Here is a 5,961-nt window from a genome sequence, read left to right as displayed (position 1 = left end):
CTGTTATGTTTGCTAATGACAGGTGTTATGAAGGCAATCCAGAAACACAGTGTGCTTAGCGATCAGAGCGCACACAGTGATCTGACAAATACCCAAAAATACAAGAACGAGCTCTGAGACGTGGAAACTCTGTAGACTGCACACCTGATCCTATCCTAAACACAACTAAAAGCGGCTGTGGATTGCGCCTAACAACTACCTAGGCAACTCGGCACAGCCTAAGAAACTAGCTAGCCTGAAGATAGAAAAATAGGCCTGACTTGCCCCAGAGAAATTCCCCAAAGGAAAAGGCAGCCCCCCACATATAATGACTGTGAGTAAGATGAAAAGACAAAACGTAGGGATGAAATAGATTCAGCAAAGTGGGGCCCGATATTCTAGGACAGAGCGAGGACAGTAAAGCGAACTTTGCAGTCTACAAAAAACCCTAAAGCAAAACCACGCAAAGGGGGCAAAAAAAAACCACCGTGCCGAACTAACGGCACGGCGGTACACCCTTTGCGTCTCAGAGCTTCCAGCAAAACAAAAGACAAGCTGGACAGAAAAAAAGCAACAAAAAAGCAAAAAGCACTTAGCTATACAGAGCAGCAGGTCACAGGAACAATCAGGAGAAGCTCAGATCCAACACTGAAACATTGACAAGGAGCAAGGATAGCAGCATCAGGCGGAGTTAAGTAATGAAGCAGTTAACGAGCTCACCAGAACACCTGAAGGAGGAGCTCAGAAGCTGCAGTACCACTTGTGATCACAGGAGTGAATTCAGCCACAGAATTCACAACAGGGCTCCTGTCAGGTATATATTAGTGATGATATCAGAATGTATGGGCCCCTGTCAGGTATATATTAGTGATGATATCAGAATGTACGGGCACCTGTCAGGTATATATTAGTGATGATATCAGAATGTACGGGCTCCTGTCAGGTATATATTAGTGATGATATCAGAATGTACGGGCCCCTGTCAGGTATATATTAGTGATGATATCAGAATGTACGGGCCCCTGTCAGGTATATATATTAGTGATGATATCAGAATGTATGGGCCCCTGTCAGCTGTATATTAGTGATGATATCAGAATGTACAGGCACCTGTCAGGTATATATATTAGTGATGATATCAGAATGTACGGGCCCCTGTCAGGTATATATATTAGTGATGATATCAGAATGTACGGGCCCCTGTCAGGTATATATATTAGTGATGATATCAGAATGTACGGGCCCCTGTCAGCTGTATATTAGTGATGATATCAGAATGTATGGTCCCCTGTCAGGTATATATTAGTGATAATATCAGAATGTACGGGCACCTGTCAGGTATATATTAGTGATGATATCAGAATGTACGGGCCCCTGTCAGGTATATATTAGTGATGATATCAGAATGTATGGGCCCCTGTCAGGTATATATTAGTGATGATATCAGAATGTACGGGCTCCTGTCAGGTATATATTAGTGATGATATCAGAATGTACGGGCCCCTGTCAGGTATATATTAGTGATGATATCAGAATGTACGGGCCCCTGTCAGGTATATATATTAGTGATGATATCAGAATGTATGGGCCCCTGTCAGCTGTATATTAGTGATGATATCAGAATGTATGGGCTCCTGTCAGGTATATATTAGTGATGATATCAGAATGTATGGGCTCCTGTCAGGTATATATTAGTGATGATATCAGAATGTATGGGCTCCTGTCAGGTATATATTAGTGATGATATCAGAATGTACGGGCCCCTGTCAGGTATATATTAGTGATGATATCAGAATGTACGGTGTTATGAACAGGTAATTCAGAACCACAATGGACATTGAAGTTCAGAGCACACAAAGTGACCTGACAATTACCAAAAACAAGGACGAGCTCTGAGACGTGGGAACTCTGCTGACCGCAATCCCTAATCCTAACACACCACACTAGAGGTAGCCGTGGATTGCGCCTAACGCTCCCTATGCAACTCGGCACAGCCTGAGAAACTAACTAGCCCTGAAGATAGAAAAATAAGCCTACCTTGCCTCAGTGAAATTCCCCAAAGGAAAAGGCAGCCCCCCACATATAATGATTGTGAGTAAGATGAAAATACAAACACAGAGATGAAATAGATTTAGCAACGTGAGGCCCGACTTACTGAATAGACCGAGGATAGGAAAGATAGCTTTGCGGTCAACACAAAAACCTACAAACAACCACGCAGAGGGGCAAAAAGACCCTCCGTACCGACTATCGGTACGGAGGTGCTCCCTCTGCGTCTCAGAGCTTCCAGCAAGCAAGAAAAAACAATATAGCAAGCTGGACAGAAAAAATAGCAAACAAAAATAACACAAGCAAAACTTAGCTTATGCAGGATAGACAGGCCACAGGAACGATCCAGGAGGAAGCAAGACCAATACTAGAACATTGACTGGAGGCCAGGATCAAAGCACCAGGTGGAGTTAAATAGAGCAGCACCTAACGACTTAACCTCATCACCTGAGGAAGGAAACTCAGAAGCCGCAGTACCACTCTCGACCACAGGAGGGAGCTTGGCCACAGAATTCACAACAGTACGGGCTCCGGTCAGGTATATATTAGTGATAGAAAAACAGGAGTAGAATCGGAGCGAAAGAATAATGCAAAATATAATTTATTAATTAACAGCAATAGTGCATAGATATATATCAAACAGTACAAAAGGATGATTAAAAAAATGGGAAAGTGAGTCACCCCCGGTGAACACCCTGCCACAGATAAATGTCACATAGACAGATAGTATACAGGCAATAGCTAAAATGTGTTAACCACGTCGCTCCTGTGGGTAACTCTCTGCTCCCGGCCCAGTGCACCCTGCCTGCCTACATTTGTATTCTACTTGGTAAGCGCTGCCTTGTCGCTAGCAGTTTATCCTGTGGGGGGTATACTAGTTACCCACAGGAGCGACGTGGTTAACACATTTTAGCTATTGCCTGTATACTATCTGTCTATGTGACATTTATCTGTGGCAGGGTGTTCACCGGGGGTGACTCACTTTCCCATTTTTTTAATCATCCTTTTGTACTGTTTGATATATATCTATGCACTATTGCTGTTAATTAATAAATTATATTTTGCATTATTCTTTCGCTCCGATTCTACTCCTGTTTTTCTATGGACTATATGGAGTTAGTTTGCTTTTTTTGTTGTGGGGCCTTTCAGCGCTATTTAGTGCTTTAATTTCCCTGTTGACATGTTGCCTAGTTCTGTTGTTATATATTAGTGATAATATCAGAATGTACGGTCTCCTGTCAGGTGTATATTAGTGATGATATCAGAATGTACGGGCTCCTGTCAGGTATATATTAGTGATGATATCAGAATGTACGAGCTCCTGTCAGGTATATATTAGTGATGATATCAGAATGTACGGGCCCCTGTCAGGTATATATTAGTTATGATATCAGAATGTACGGGCCCCTGTCAGGTGTATATTAGTGATGATATCAGAATGTACGGGCACCTGTCAGGTATATATTAGTGATGATATCAGAATGTATGGGCCCCTGTCAGGTATATATATTAGTGATGATATCAGAATGTACGGGCCCCTGTCAGTTATGTATTAGTGATGATATCAGAATGTATGGGCCCCTGTCAGGTATATATATTAGTGATGATATCAGAATGTACGGGCACCTCTCAGGTATATATTAGTGATGATACCAGAATGTATGGGCCCCTGTCAGGTGTATATTAGTGATGATATCAGAATGTACGGGCTCTGGTCAGGTATATATTAATATAGAATGTATGGGCTCCTGTCAGGTATATATTAGTGATGATATCAGAATGTATGGGTCTCTGTTAGGTATATATTAGTGATGATATCAGAATGTACAGGCACCTGTCAGGTATATATTAATATAGAATGTATGGGCTCCTGTCAGGTATATATTAGTGATGATATCAGAATGTATGGGTCTCTGTCAGGTGTATATTAGTGATGATATCAGAATGTACGGGCCCCTGTCAGGTATATAATAAAATAGAATGTATGGGCTCCTGTCAGGTGTATATTAGTGATGATATCAGAATGTATGGGTCTCTGTTAGGTATATATTAGTGATGATATCAGAATGTACAGGCACCTGTCAGGTATATAATAATATAGAATGTATGGGCTCCTGTCAGGTATATATTAGTGATGATATCAGAATGTACGGGCCCCTGTCAGGTGTATATTAGTGATATCAGAATGTATCGGCCCCTGTCAGGTATATATTAGTGATGATATCAAAATGTACGGGCACCTGTCAGGTATATATTACTGTAGATATAGAATGTATGGGCCCCTGTCAGGTATATATTAGTGATGATATCAGAATGTACGGGCTCCTGTCAGGTGTATATTAGTTATGATATCAGAATGTATGGGCTCCTGTCAGGTATTTATTAGTGATATCAGAATGTATGGGCCCCTGTCAGGTATATATTAGTGATGATATCAGAATGTACGGGCTCCTGTCAGGTGTATATTAGTGATGATATCAGAATGTATGGGATCCGGTCAGGGATATATTAGTGATGATATCAGAATGTATGGGCTCCGGTCTGGTATATATTAGTGATGATATCAGAATGTACGGGCCCCTGTCAGGTATATATTAGTGATGATATCAGAATGTACGGGCCCCTGTCAGGTGTATATTAGTGATGATATCAGAATGTATGGACTCCTGTCAGGTATTTATTAGTGATATCAGAATGTATGGGCCCCTGTCAGGTATATATTAGTGATGATATCAGAATGTATGGGCCCCTGTCAGGTATATATTAGTGATGATATCAGAATGTATGGGCCCCTGTCAGGTATATATTAGTGATGATATCAGAATGTACGGGCACCTGTCAGGTATATATTAGTGATGATATCAGAATGTACGGGCCCCTGTCAGGTATATATTAATGATGATATCAGAATGTACGGGCCCCTGTCAGGTGTATATTAGTGATGATATCAGAATGTATGGACTCCTGTCAGGTATTTATTAGTGATATCAGAATGTATGGGCCCCTGTCAGGTATATATTATTGATGATATCAGAATGTACGGGCACCTGTCAGGTATATATTAGTGATGATATCAGAATGTATGGGCTCCGGTCAGGTATATATTAGTGATGATATCAGAATGTATGGGCTCCTGTCAGGTATATATTAGTGATGATATCAGAATGTATGGGCCCCTGTCAGGTATATATTAGTGATGATATCAGAATGTACGGGCCCCTGTCAGGTGTATATTAGTGATGATATCAGAATGTATGGACTCCTGTCAGGTATTTATTAGTGATATCAGAATGTATGGGCCCCTGTCAGGTATATATTATTGATGATATCAGAATGTACGGGCACCTGTCAGGTATATATTAGTGATGATATCAGAATGTACGGGCCCCTGTCAGGTCTATATTACTGATGATATCAGAATGTATGGGCTCCGGTCAGGTATATATTAGTGATGATATCAGAATGTATGGGACCCTGTCAGGTGTATATTAGTGATGATATCAGAATGTACGGGCCTCTGTCAGGTATATACAGTGGGGCAAAAAAGTATTTAGTCAGTCAGCAATAGTGCAAGTTCCACCACTTAAAAAGATGAGAGGCGTCTGTAATTTACATCATAGGTAGACCTCAACTATGGGAGACAAACTGAGAAAAAAAAATCCAGAAAATCACATTGTCTGTTTTTTTAACATTTTATTTGCATATTATGGTGGAAAATAAGTATTTGGTCAGAAACAAAATTTCATCTCAATACTTTGTAATATATCCTTTGTTGGCAATGACAGAGGTCAAACGTTTTCTGTAAGTCTTCACAAGGTTGCCACACACTGTTGTTGGTATGTTGGCCCATTCCTCCATGCAGATCTCCTCTAGAGCAGTGATGTTTTTGGCTTTTCGCTTGGCAACACGGACTTTCAACTCCCTCCAAAGGTT

This window comes from Ranitomeya imitator, chromosome 8 (assembly GCF_032444005.1).
Source record: "Ranitomeya imitator isolate aRanImi1 chromosome 8, aRanImi1.pri, whole genome shotgun sequence".
Taxonomy (NCBI): Eukaryota; Metazoa; Chordata; class Amphibia; order Anura; family Dendrobatidae; genus Ranitomeya; species Ranitomeya imitator.
This window is presented reverse-complemented; position numbering follows the sequence as displayed.